We start from the raw sequence: 15,389 nt of genomic DNA on the forward strand, positions 1-15,389 counted from the left end.
CAAGGCTTAAATGTGTTGATACCTGTTTTTGTACTGCAGCTGCAAAGCAATGGTTTTTGGCAACGGGAATGCATGTGTGTTTCTTATGCTCTCCTGGAGTCCTGGGTTCTAGCAGCATATCCTCAAGCAAGCATTTCTGGAGCTACAGGGGGCACAGGGAAGCAGCATTCAATGGGCACTGAAATATTAACTAATGATGAATTGCCCCCAGTCAGCAGACACCTGGGAACTGGCACTGGACCATTTTTGCAAAATATGCCTGCTGGGCAATCTCCCAGGACACAGCTCCAATCAGTGGGACATACCTTCCCCAACTCCCTCCTCTCCTGCAACATTTCCACCCGCTTTCCTAGAGAAGAACAGAGTCCATCTCCTCACCGCTTCCCCGCCCCCCACCCAGGTCCTTGGAAAAGGTTTGACTACCCCCTAGAGGTGACTCCACAATTAATAGTCCTCGATATTTCCTGTCTACCAGACCCTTAAACACAAGGGGCCATTGTATATGTAGGCGCCTGATGGGGAACAGGAACTAATATGTGACTAATCACCTCTTGTCCCCAGCATGGAGTCAGATCTCTAGAACTTTATCCTTGGCAGGATGGACCATGAGGTGAACAAGGAGGCCCATGGGATAAGAGCAAGGCATATTCTCTAGCCTCGTGTAAAAATGTGTTCCTCTACAATCCCCAGGACCACAAGATTCTGCCTAGCTATTATGAAACAATTTGTGGAAATGGCCAGGTTTCTGTCATCAAAATACAGATAATTAATGAGATACTTGAAGAAGATTAGAATGTGGATGCTATGGCCCCATTATTAAACACTGCCTTACTGGCATATGTGTCCTTCTGCTTTGAAAAATTTCAAAGTTCAATGCCCTCAACAAAAATCAAGGTATTTCCAAAGGCAAAGCAGGTGATAGTATTCAAACTCATACTGAGCCCATGAAAATGAAAAGCCCACAAACTGAATTTTGAGAAAAGTATATCAAAAATTAAATAAGCTTTGCTTCATGGAGCTCCAGAAATTCTTTAAAACTCTTTAATGTATAAGACGCCAGATCTGCTGTAGTCCTGGGCTACAACCTGATGGTTGGAATCACCAGCCTTCCCCTAGGCATGGTTAAGAGACTCAAAAAGAAAAACATCTAGTTAGATCAATTATGCTTTCACCCATAAGAAGAGAAAAGTCCCTATTGAAACCTCTAAAAATATATCTTAAATGCATGTCTAAGTAAGGGGGATTTAAAATAAAAATGCTAATGGAATTTGGGGGCACCTGGGTGGCTCTGTGGGTTAGTGTCAGACTCTTGATTTTCAGCTCAGATCATGTCTCACAGGTTCATGAGATCAAGCCCCATATCAGGCTGAGCACTGACAGCTGCTTGTGATTTTCTCTCTCCCTCCCTCTCTGCCCCCACCCCCCAGCTTCTTGCATAATCTTTCTCTCTCTCTCTCTCTCTCTCTCTCTCTCTCTCTCTCTCTCTCTCTCTCTCTCTCTCTCTCAATAAATAAATAAACATTTAAAAAATGCTGATGGAATTTGGAAACTGACATACCTGGGCTTAAATAGGGAGTCACCAGGAAATGTGAAATCTTAGGTAGATCACTTGAGCCTCGATTTCCTCATCTGTAAATGGAGTATAGTGGTACTTTTCTCAAAAGGCTATTAGGAGGATCCAATAAGATTATATTTTGTAATGTTTGGAATCTAATAAATAGATGGTATACATAGTAACTACATGATAGTAATTGCCACAATTATTGCTATTAAATTTCAAAACCTTCACAATGATCCATAAGGCCCTACTTCATCAGATTCCTCTTCAAGTCATATGATGTGGTAGGCAGAATTACAGGCGGAGAGAAGACCCCACACCCAAATTCCCAAGACTGTGAATCTGTCACGCCTGTGAATATGTTCCAGTGAATAGGCTTAAGGGGCTAATCAATTGACTTTAAAATGGGGAGAGTATCGTGGATTACCCAGGTGGGTCCAATAAAATCACATGAGCCCTTAAAGCAAAGGCCAGCAAGGCAGTCAGATTGAAAATCTGAGAAGGACTTCATCTGCTGTTGCCATCTTAAAAATATAAAGAGCCACATGGATAGTGTGAAAAAGAAGTTCCAAGCACCAGTGAGGACCCTGAGCCTCAGATGAGAACTAGCTTGACCGCCATTTCGATTTCAGCCTTGACAGACTCTAGGCAGAGAATTCAGCTGTGCCCAGACTTCTGACCCACAGAAGCTATGAGATAATAAACAGATGCTGTTTTAGGCTCCTAAATTTGTGGCGATTTGTTACGACAGCAATAGAAAACCACTGTAGCCATCTACCCCTTACCTAAAGAGACATTTTGAACATGCCATGCTCTTTCTACCTCAGGGCCTTTGTACAAGCTGCTCCCTCTGCCATTGATTTCTTTCCCCAACTTTCCACTCTACTAACACTATTCATCCTTTTGGTGTTGGCTGAAATCTGACCTTCTCCCAGAAGTAGTCCTTGGATTTCTTATCCAAAGTGGGTCCAGAGGCACCTGAATGGCTCAGTCAGTTAATCATCTTTCTCTTGTTTTGGGCTCAGGTCATGAACTCATGGTTCATGAGATCGAGGCCGAGATCGAGGCCCACATCGAGCTCTGTGCTGACAGCTTGGAGTCTGCTTGGGGTTCTCTCTCTCCTTCTCTCTCTGCCCCTCCCCCACTCGTATTCTCTCTCTCTCTCTCTCTCTCTCTCTCTCTCTCTCTTGCTCTCTCCCTCTTTCAAAATAAGTAAACTTTAAAAAATAAAAAATAAAGTGTGTCCCCTCCCCACCACCATTTACACTTTCTTTCAAGACCCTGTTGATCTCTTTCCAAGTCTGTCAGAATTTGTAATTATCTCATTTGTCTATGCTGTTTATTTTCCCTCCTTAACTGTAAATGCAGCACATACCATGAGTCAATAAATAGTTGCTGAGTGAACATGGATTACTGCTTTACCTCACTAAATCCTTATGAAACATCAGGTGAGGAAGACACTATTAGTATCTCATTTTACAGATGATGAACCTAAAAAGTAAAGAGATTGAGTAACATTCTCAGGATCACACAGCCCCTAAGTGATCGAGCCCATGAATGACCCCATGGCTCACATTCTCAATCTCTGAGCTTTCATGCCCCTCTGATGGGAGTTCTACAGGTAGGAAAATATCAACATCACAGTTGATAATGTCAACAGATGTTATTCCCCTGAATTCAGATATTTGGAGCACTCTAAGTAGAACAGATGCTTAAATTCAAAACTTTGCCTCCTGACGCAAAAATTGAGGTATGGTCTCTGTATTAGTATCCAATGGTGTCCAAAACAAAGTGGGTGGCTTCAAGCAGCAGAAATCTATTATGTCACAGTTCCAGAGGCTGCAAGTCTGAAATCACAGTGTCTTCAGGGCCACATTCCCTCTCAAACTTGTAGAGGAGAACACTTCCTTGTCTTTCCTTAAATTCTGGTGGTTTCCTGCAACCCTTGGTGTTCTTTGACTTACTGATGCATGCCTCCAGTCTCAACCACCATCATCACATGACACGCCACCTCTGTGTGTCTGTGTCCAAATCTCCTCTTTTTATAAGGACGCCAGTCATTTGATTCAAAGACCCACCTACTCCAGTTTGACCTCCTCTTTACTTAACTAATTACACCTGCAATGCCCTAGTTCCTAATAAGGTCACATTCTCAGGTACCAGGGTTAGGATTCCAACATGAATATGGTGGGGGCACAATTCAACCCCTGACAATCTCGAAACTACAACATGTGATTTTGATTGGTTATCAGATGAGGGATGTTCTGCATGCCTGTGTTGGCCCTGCTCCTCTCTCTGCTCTTTCAGGGTTTCTCATCGCCCAGGGAGACCACAGCAGCTGAGGTCAGAGGCTGCTGCTGCTGCCGTGGTGGCTGCAACAGGAGGGAGCAATTAGGGGAAAGGCTTGTTTGTGAAAGCCAGGCTCTGTCTCCTCATTACTGTCTCTCTCACTCTGCGCCTCATCTCTGCTCTCTGCCCAGGCTCTCAGGTAGTCATTTATGGAAAAGCACGTGATGGGCGTGTGTAACTGTGAAAGTGTGATCACTGCCTCGGACATTTGATTTGGCAAATGACATTTTTACAAAAGCACTTGCGGAAATCTGGTGGACTCCTTTCTTGACAGTTCTAACTGGGGACAAAAATAGAAACATGGACAGCAACCGCCAAAATTAATGGAGCCAGATTATTTAACACTGAAACACCCGCTCCTGACTCTGCAGCCAGTCACAACTCATGTATGTTTTATTGTACTAGCAAGAAACCACAGCACAGCTTGAAGTGTGAGTTTGAGGTCACTGAACACGGGGAATTCTCCAACTGTTTCGCAGCTACCACAGAGTATGTGTGCGGAGCCTGCATATTTGTGGGGGGGGGGGGGGGTGGGCGGAAATCTATGTTTTAAAATTAGCCAGTTGAAATTTTCCAGTAATAGAAAAATGCAAGATGAAACTCACGAATTTATGCTTCAGGGCATCTACTACATATTGGGACTGGAACAAAGGACCTCTGGCTTTTAGTGAAATATGTGTTCTGTTCCTTGAGCTGCTTGTTCCCACTCATCTCAGGCTTCCTGCTAGCCCATGGCTACCAGAAGGAAAGCAGTAAGAATAAAACATTCTAATATCTGAACTGTGTTGCCTTTTATGGAGTCCTGGCATTCTAGTTCAAGTGTTCCAAGATAACAGTTAGATATTTTAAGCTGGTATGGCTTGGGCACTAGCAAAGAGAACAGAGCCTGCCCTTTGCTGTACAGGGAAATGCGTTAACACTGTAGTGCCTGGATCTTGCAGGAGGTCTGAGGAATCCAGGGAAAGAAACAAGGTGTCCACAGTAACAAAGGAGCATTCTGGGCACATAGGGGCATGGTTGTTTATCAGTTGATCAATTGTTATCAGTGTGAAGGTAGAGAACAACATCCTACAAATTTATACCTCAAAGCTCACCTTGAATGTAATAACCTGTAGATGCAATTTACCAAAATCCCTATGAGTAGGGATTTTCTTTGGGGTAAGATGTGAATTCTCCTAGCTGTCCCATGCTATAGCTCCCCAAGGTCCTATGAAACCTCTGATCTGTGGCATTGTTTTACCGGGACCATACCCAACCATGTGAGGAGTGTCTCAACTGAGGCCGAGGATAGGTCACTAAATAATTAGCCCCTCACTCACTAAAGGAGGAGTTTTCCCAGCTATTTCCAACACAAGATGCAGCATGTTTACAGGAAGCACTACTTTAACAGGAAACAAATATATTCAGAGACATTCATACAAACAGATTTTCTGCTCAATAGATGATGCTCACTCAGAACTCAGCCCCAGGTGTCCCCTAGGTAATTTCCCATCACACCCTGTGATGCAGCTGTCACAGGTCAGAACGGAATAATGGTTAATTCCTGTAGTGAGGATAGAACAATTGGAAAATCCATAAATCGTCTCTGTTTAGCTTAGAGGAAACAAAATGATAGCCTTGAGAGCAATCCATATTCTTGAATTAGCTGTCAATAATTAAAACTCAAATATCACATTTAAATAAAACTTGAATTTTCAGATTGGCTTTAAAAATTGGGTGATCTGGCCATCCTGGGCCTGCCTTCCCCCCATGACAATAGTCAAAGTAAGGAGCGGCTGGCCAATTCACCACAATCCCCACCTACTTGACTGATTTCTGTCACCTGTCTGACCTCTATGGGCATTTCAATTTCTGACCCTTGATTTTGTCTATTGCCAAGGCCAATTTCTTTCTGTAAGGAAAAGCCTCTGTATTGATTAAAACTTTTCAGGACATTAACCTGTATTTTCTTAGCCTTGGTCACTGCATGTGAAATTCAATACTCAAACTATCCCCAAACATCTTCAATTGCTATTCAAGTCAGATGCATTTACTTAAACAAGCAATTAGCCTTGGCATAAAAGGCTGAAAAGAAATGAAGTTCATGAATCTGCTACTTGTTCTTCCCTAGATGATGCCATTAGTCTTTGTCCAAGTGTTGATGTATAGCAAATGTGCCAATTCTAGTACCAAGGAGATTGGAGATAGGAATGTCTAATGTTTCAGAAAGCTCAAAGGAGCAGAGGGTAGGGTTGGCTAAGAAATGGTAAATTTTCTAAATGTCTACTATGCATACAATGCTCTACCAGGCAGGCTATGGGCTTGGGGGAAGGTGTAGAGATTGAGTGGACCCAAAAATAATTTAGGGTATACAGTTGACCCATGAACAATGTAGATATTAGGGGTGTTGACCCCTTGTGGAGTTGAAAATCTACATATAACTTTTGACTCCCTCAAAGCTCAATTACTAATAGCCTACTGTTGATCGGAAGCCTTACAGATAACATAAACAGTAGATTAACACATATTTGTATGTTTCATGTGTTACATACTGTATTCTTACAATAAAGGAAGCTAGAGAAAAGAAAATCTTAAGGAAGAGAAAATACATTTATAGTACTATACTGTACTTGCCAAAAAAAATCTACATACAAGTGGATCTGCATAGTTCAAACCCATGTTGTTCAAAGGTCAACTGAATATGAGTAGACGTATATATAGCATATATATGTCATATATATACGACATACTTGCCATTGGTTGTGAAATCAATAACTGGTACTTAACGTACAAGCATAATTTAAATATTTTGTAGCTTATATTTTACTTATTTTTTTATTCTTCTTTAATGTTTATTTATTTTTGAGAGAGAGAGACAGAGACAGAGACAGAGCATGAGTAGGGAGGATCAGGGAGAGAGGGGAACACAGAATCCTAAGCAGGCTTCAGGCTCCGAGCTATCAGCACAGAGCCCGATGCAGGCTCGAACTCACAAGCCATGACATCATGACCTGAGCAGAAGTTGGATGCCTAACCAACTGAGCCACCCAGGCGCCCCTGTAGCTTGAATTTTAAATAGGAAAGACAAATTCACTGTGTTATCTGAAGTCTCTTTATAGGGGCACCTAGATGACTGAATCAGATAACTGTCCAAGTCTTGATTTCAGCTTAGGTCATGATCTCACGGTTCCTGAGATCGAGCCTTGCATCTGGCTCTGAGCTGACAGTGTGGAGCCTGCTTGGGATTCTTATTCCTCTCTCTGTCTATCTCTCTTGCCTCTCCCCCACTCACACGAGCACTCTAAATAAGTAGATAGATAGATAAACTAAAAAAAAATACTAACATCTTTACAGAAGATTCATAGACTATCAGAAATATGCACAAACATGCTGAAAAAAATTCAAAAGTCTAGTCATTTTCACCTCTCTGCATGGAAACAACCACCAGTGTTGCTTGTAGAGTATTCTCTATGAAATTTGATTCAAGTTTGCCAAAAGGGAAAAGATGGCTGAATTAAAAGTCCATGCATACTTTACCATTGTTTACAGTGACGCGGAAAGGAAGACTGTGTAGATGTTCCTCACGGGCTCCCATTCCCCTTCTTTTCTCCAAAGTCCTATACTTTCCCTACCTTGGAAGCATCCTCCCCAAATCCAAGATCCAGCACATGTCCCCCACCTTGGAAGTCACAAGACATGAACTGGAGCTGAACTGATGGACTGCTTCTCCTCTTAAACAAGAGGCTTATCCAAATGTCATGCTTAAAAGAAAGAAACTTAAAAACAAACACTAATTTTCAAGCACTTATAGAGTAAGCCTTTTCTTTCACAGCTTAAGCAAGGACTTGACTGAAACAGATATTCTTGCTGAATCTGAAAGGATGGCAAAAAAAAAAAAATTTGACTCAGTTGTTTTGTAAAAGATTGGGGAGGGATGAGTTACTGTAAAATTACATAAAATAAATAAATATTTATTGAGTACCCACTGTGTGCTAGGTTATGTGCTAGATACTGCGGTTTTTAAAAATGTGGCCCCTGACATAAAGGACCCAGTCCGACAGAAGTCAGACATAATAAATGCTGAAATAACAGTACATACAATATGGAAGTATTTCAGAAGAAAACATACTGGATGTATTAACTAGCTACTGCTACATAACAAAGCACCCCCAAACTTATACCCAAAACACCAACAATTGATAATTGCTCATATGTCTAAGGGTCAGCTGAATGATTCTGCTGATCTTAGCTGGGCTCAATTACATATCTGTGGTCAGATGTTGGATGTTTAGTCCAGGATAGCCTTGGTTGCATCAACCTGGGCTGACTTTGTTCTATTCCACACTAGTCTCCTTTTCCAGTAGGATTCTGTGGATGTGTCCTCAGGAAAAAATTCAGAGGATCAAGGGGTAAAGAAAGCAGAAATTGCCCCATGCTATATGTAAACCTTTGCTTGAATCAAGTTTGCTACTTTCCCATTTGCAAAAGCAAGTCACAATGAACAAGCCCAGTATCGGTTTGGGAAGAAACCATTAACTAACAGAACAAAGGACATAGACACAGGGATGCCATTTAATTTGGGTCATTAATGCAATCACCCTACCATAGTGGAGAAAGAAGAAAGAGTATGTGCGATGGTTTTCATATGATGAATAGAATTTAACAAATTATGGACAGGGAAAGAGATTCCAGGAGTAAGAACAGAAGCACAGTCTCTCCACCATAAAGGAGAGACTGGAAGAAAGAACGGAACCAGGATCTAGGAGACCAGTTAGGAGCTATTGCAGTTGTACAATTAATTGATGATAATAATAATAATAATAAGGACTCGAGCTAGGGTGGCAGCAGCAGGGAAGGCAAGAGGGGGAGGGATTCAGAGGCATCATGAGAGCAGAATCTATAAGAATGAATGGATGTCAGAGTGGGAAGAGAGAAGAATCAAATATGAGCTACAGTATGTTGAGAACCTGAGTTGATGACAATGATAGTACAGGTCATGAAACGGAACAGGCTTAGGTGCAAAGAGACAGGACAGGTTCTGGTTTTGGCACGTTGGTTTAGAGGTATCTGCTATAATAGTGAGATCTAGCAATCTGCCATATAAAGAAGAAAATTTCCAAAGATTAATGAACACTGCTTAGGGCAGTTGTGGTAAATTGGAAAGAGCCATGAATATGGAGCTAGAACTGCTGGGGTCCCAGCTCTTCCCCTTATTAACTGTGTAAAAATATGAGGATAAGGCAGAGAAGAAAATGGCGACACAGGGGGTTACCAATTGTTCATTTACTGATATGTTCTGAATCCTTTGCTTTGCTTTAGTGCAGCCTCTTCCCTCAGCCTACATCACCTGTTCATTTTTAAAAACCAGTCATGCCTACAAAATTCTAGGGGAAATAAAAAAGATCTGTGCATTCAGAGGGACATGCATTTCACCTACAGGTTTCAGAAACCATTTGGGATTTTTTTAATATCAATGAGCTCTGTTCAGATAAGCGACTGCTGTATTTTTTTTCTTTAAGCCTTTAAGTTACTGTAATTTTAAAAATAACTTCAGCTGTTTTGCATTTATATTAAGACTTATTTTGCATTATTATTTCATCAGGAAAAACTTGACTCAAATAACTTTTAAATATGATTTCAAAAAGGTTACTGAGTTTGTAAATGTGATTAGATTGGATTTGGATGCTAAAAAGTATTCCAGAGAAACATATGTATGATTTTATGTTGAAAGTGTATAGAAAAGCAGAGAGCCATTATACCAAAACTGACTCCACAGACCACCTTTATAAGCATATCTATTACAAAAAAAAATTGAGGTTAACTCTGGAGTGAAGAGAGCACAGAATTACTGAGGAGTCTTTGGAATAACCACATTTAGTCAGGCCAAACACACTCCTTGACAGGACTGAATCTGAGGTGGGTTTAGGGGAGCAGAGGACAAGAAAGAGAAAACAATGCAGAAGAGATGGCAAGGGAAATGGCCTATTATGTGCTGTATGACCGTCAAGCATTTGCTATTGGAATGAAGAGTTGAGTTGAGGGCAGAATCCCAAGGCCACTGAAAGCCCCTGAACCTACACATGAAGATCAAACTCATTAGACCTTGGCCTTTACATCCTTTCTAGACTTGCGCCTTTCCTCTCTGAGTTTCTCTCTCCCTACAGTGAGATGACTCCACCTCGCTATCCTGCCAGCCTATCATACTTCAGAACTGGGGTTGGCATCCACCTATGGTAGGGAGTGTGGCTCTCACTGGTGGCTATGTGTAGTGTCACCTGTGCAGCTTTGTCAGTCCTGCTTTTTGTTTTTAATATATCTGTCCTCCCTCTCCAAAAGACAGAGGACAGATATATTAAATTCCTTGGCATTAGAGTCTAAATTTAATGCAAGTTTGTGGAGACAATGGTGAAGAAAATCAACATTTATTTTGAGGATGATTTTAATGAATCTGATAATGATTGGCACCTCCCTACAAAAACATGATACATAGGTCACAAAGAGAGACATGCGCTTCTCCTCCTTGTGGCAGATTAATGACTTTTTGAAAGCTGCCATCTTCGAGAGGCTGTGAGTAGGACCACAGGGAGAGACTGTGTAAGAATAAAAGTCAGTGATTCTCTCCCAGTCTTCCAGCATCTCTCGGAAAGGCTTGCTAGGTCTATAACTCAATTACATTTGCTGTGAGGCCATGCTCTAAAAAAAGAGGATGGTAGGCTTCTGTTGTTCTCCCTTTTAAAGGGGTGAGCATGAGAACAGCCTTTTGAGCAGAGCAAAATAGTCCAAGTCTGGTTGCCAAATAGTCTGTGAGTAGGTGCCTGCTGTTTATAGTCATTAGGTACACACACCACAATGGTGGGTATAAGGACAGCACTTCTCACTGGAAGGAGGATGTTGTCAAGCATCCCAGAGCCACCCTCAGCTTCAACGATTCACTAGAAGGACTCACAGAACTCAGAAAAACTGTTATACCCACTGTATGGTTAACCACAGTGAAAGGATACAGATTAAAATCAAGAGAGACCAAACACAAACTTCTAGTTGTCCTCTCCCAGTGGAGTTACACAGACAGCAGCGAATTCTCCCAGAGCCAATATGTGACAACACATAGGGTATTGCCAACCAGGGAAGTTCACCAAGCTTTAGAGTTTAGGGTTTTACTGGGAGTCACATAGTCATGGAGTATGAAGCTGACCCTCATTACCCAGCCTCCAGGACCACCAGAGCTCAAACTGGTATCACATGGTCCAAGGCCCCCTCCATAAATCATATTGGTGTAGTTCAAGGCCACAGGTAAACAAAGACACTCTTGTCAGGTAGGATATACCAAAGCCTTAGAGGTTATCTCTCAGGAGCCAGTCAAGGGCCAGACCTTTCTCTGGAATGTGCAGGGTTTGAACATCCCAAACCTGCTGAGTCAAACCTTTACACACCGAAGAGAAGCAACTCAGGATATACTTGCAAGTCATTCACTGGAAAATTCCCGCTTGTCTTTCCATGAGGGGAAGGGAGCTATGCTCTGGGGGTCCCCACTTTCTTTATTCTTACGGAGGAGGCCAAAACTGAAGTCCAACCATACATACATTTGAGTTCACAATTTGATGTCTGTAAAGCACAATACTTTGCAATCCCACATGTAATAGAAGAGCATAATGTATATGCCAAAAAACAAGAATGAAAATGCAAGTCTTTCAGCATTTTCTGGGCTAATTAACCTTCTGCTAAACATTTTGAAAAGTCAAGAAATAATCTTTAGCCTGGAAACAGTCTTTGGTTTTCAGTATTTTCTTTCCTTCTTCCATACATGTGGCTATCAGATTTTTTTTTTTTTGAGAGAAAGAGAGAGAAGAGAGAGTAGGGGAAGGGCAGAGGGAGAGGGAAAGGGAAAGAGAATCACAAACAGGGTCCGTGCTGTCAGCATGGAGCCTGATGCGAGGCTACATCTCATGATTGAGATCTAGACCTGAGCCAAAATCAAGAGTATGATACTTAACCAACTGAGCCACCTAGGCGTCCCCATCCCCAGATTTTTATTTTAATGTATGTGCCATAGAAATATCCAGTGTTGAACTTTTGGGAGGCCTCAAATGCAAGTAAAAACATCTTAATACGATTCTTCTAAAGAGAGACTAATACACATAAGACAATTCACTCCCTCAGATTATACGCTGGTCTGTGAAATCTGTGAGTTTTTTAAATACAAAACTCTGAAAACCTTTATCCATTTTTTCCTGCTTACTTTAAAGTGCTTACAAATTAGGTCTGTGCTCTTTGATCCAGGTTGATTTATTTGCATTTGTATTTAATACTTTCACCAAAGGGAAATGGCAGCTTCTAGATATGCTAAGAATCCTACCTTTTTATGGGTTGAGAGGAAAATAATCTACAACATTCAGAGAACTGAACAAAGATTGGAAGTTTGCTTTGAACCTGGGACTCTCCTACACTTTACCCAAGCCCACGCCAAATTTGTACAGGTGCACACCACATGAACAGATGAACAAATGTGATTATAAGAGCTCTTAGGATGCACCTGAGCCTATAATGCATTTCTCCCAAAGTGGACTTGTGCATCTGTTATAAACTTGAAGTATTTGTTTACTTGCCAACAAAAAGCTACTTAAATTGCTGAGCATGTACCCTATTAGGTCTTACCATTTTAAAAAGAAGAAAAAAGAAAAAGGACAAGATGAGATGACATGACAGGAGTGTCACAATGTGCTCAATGTCTTTCAGGGACTACAGAGCTCAACAGAAGAGGCACAAGATTTGAGGTGTCCTAACTTTCAGAATATCGTAGTGATATATCACCATCTTTTTGTTCTGAGAATGCATTGTCACGTAAGGAGAATGTTGAATTGTAAAGGTTATTTAATGTGGCTTTTGTAATAAGGTTTGTTGAAAGCAAAACACACACACACACACAAACACACACACACACACACACATATTTGGAAAATAAATATGGGAAAGATGTTCCCTACTCCAGATCCTGGATATTATCAAAGATATTCTCTTCATATGGTCCTTCTGCTCCTTCTCCGTAATACCCATGCCCCAGATTCTTACTTCTCCACCCATTTTTGCAGTCTCCCACACCTGTTTTTCTCTACACTCCTCCAATTTTTCATTCACTGAACAAATGGCTTTTAGTTCCCTCTCAATCAGTCCCTGCCCCCATGGAGCTTAAACTCAAGTGGGGCAAAACAGATCATTAACATAACATATATGCAAATTAAGTATGTTAGAAGGTGCTGAGTGCTACAGAGAAAAATAAAACAAGGTGAAGGGGATGAGAAAGAGCCAGAGGACTGAACAAAAAAACTTTTCCCTGTTCCTTCTGTTTTCCTTTGTGCTTCTTAGCTGTACTGACTCGGCTTGATTTGTTGCTGGAAGAAAGCAATCTTTTCCTTTCTTCCTTGCCTTCCCACTGGTGTGTACATTGTACCAATAAAAGTGATAAATTTATCATATTATTTCTTTTAATCCTCAAAACAGCCTATTTGAAGAAAATTAGCCCTCAGAAAATGTGAATAACTTAGTGAATGTCAGGTAGCTACTTAGTAACAGAATAGGAATCTGGAACCCATCTTCTCTGAAACCACATTGCCTAGACTTTTGTACCCATTGTCACTCCCATTGTTCAACTCAAGAAAGAAAAACTAAAGGTATGAATATCAGGCCAGGTAGATAGAGGAGAGAGAGTCCCAGGCAAAATGGCATAAGTATCATTCATGAAGCCAATCAGTAAACTGTGCATGCCATGGGCACTCAACAAATCATTCAACAAATTCAACTTATTGAGTGTCTACTGTACTATGTGCTAGGTGCTGGGAGTCATCATTACTTTGTATGAAAATAAGATATGTTAGATTAAAATCAATAGGCAGTGGCAGGCTGAGAAATGCATGTTTTAAATAAGAACAGAATATCCTATTAATAATTGTTGGATCTATTACTTCAATGGAGTCTAAAAAATATTCATATATGGAAAGGAAGAAGAAATAAAGGACACAGGAGGTGTAAATAAACTAAATTTAAAACTAAGGGCAGCATTAAGTTTTAAATCAGAGAGTGTTCGCCATTACCTTAATAGTTCAGGAAGGTGAAGTAAGGCAATAGCATTAATCACTATAAATTCTTCCTAAAAAACCTTAAAGAGAGACCTTGTGGGAAAGAGCTATGGTATAATGGATCAAGCACAGGACCTAAGACTTTCTTATCCTGACTCTGTCATTTAGCAGTTTTGTGACCTTTATCTATAAAAGGAAGTTAATAATCCTTACCCAGCGGGGGTGGAATTGCATAAGGTCACACGTGTGAATGTGGCATCAAGCGACCATTTTTGTCAGAGCTCTTGCGACTGCAGGGGACAGAAATGCAACTCCAAAGGTTATTTATTGGCTTGCATGAATTTAAAAAACGTAGTGCTAGTGCTTTAGGTATGCCTAGAGGCAAGAACTCAACTGATGTCACAAAGAAACTGGCCTTCTCCATCTCTTGGCCATGCTCTCATTTGTGCTAACTTTAAACTCAGATTGGCTCTTCCCTTGAGGGAACAAAATGGCAGCTGGCAGCTCCAGACTCAAATCCTCAGTTACAAAGCTATTTTACCGTAATTCAACTCCAGGTTTAATAGGGCCATCCTTGGCCTGGACAGGGTCATGGAGCCACTCTAAACCCATCATTATGGACAAAGCATTTCTGCACTTTGATTTACCTGCTTTAGATCATATGCCTTGCTTTGGGAGCCAGGGAAAAAGTCAGCCTCAACTGATCTACAAACACTAAGAGAGAGAGAGAGAGAGAGAGAGAGAGAGAGAGAGAGAGAGAAAAGGGTCATGTCCCAGGGGAAAACCCAAAATGCTGCTGCGAGAAGGAAGAATATAAGATCACAAAAGCAAACTAAGCCCACCAGTATGGAAGTTCAGTTAGTATTGTTTCATCTAGATCTGCTAGACTGTGTGTCATGTCTCCAAATAGACCAGAAATAGAATATAGAACCCAGCTCCTATACGAATCATGTTTCCTATATGTTTCTTTTGTTGGAAAAATGTAATAATAATACTGCTTTCTCTGAGGATAGAGAGCCTGCTCAAATAGCCTTGTGCTTCAGAAAAAAAATTCATCACTAAGCAAGAAAAATGCATTTCTTGCTTGGCTCATGAGCTCAGAAGAGGATTGGAATATTAATATTTAGTGCATGCACCTAGAAATGACCCTGTACGCATAAATATGCTTTAGCATCTCCATTTATACCTACATCAAGGAAAAAAATTAAATTATGATCTACTGCTGTGAAGAAATGAAATGAAACACCAGACATATATTAAACTTAAAGAATAGAAATGAACCCACAACACAAGAAAATTTGGAATCTCACATACTCTGCTTTCCTTAATATGGGTCTCTGTGCATCCCTGTCTGTTTCTATTGACTAGTTATGAACTTTGTGATATATAAAATTAATAGCTTTTTACCTTTCCCTGTGCCTAAAGAACTTGAC

The sequence above is a fragment of the Prionailurus bengalensis genome, chromosome B4 (genome assembly GCF_016509475.1).
Source record: "Prionailurus bengalensis isolate Pbe53 chromosome B4, Fcat_Pben_1.1_paternal_pri, whole genome shotgun sequence".
Taxonomy (NCBI): Eukaryota; Metazoa; Chordata; class Mammalia; order Carnivora; family Felidae; genus Prionailurus; species Prionailurus bengalensis.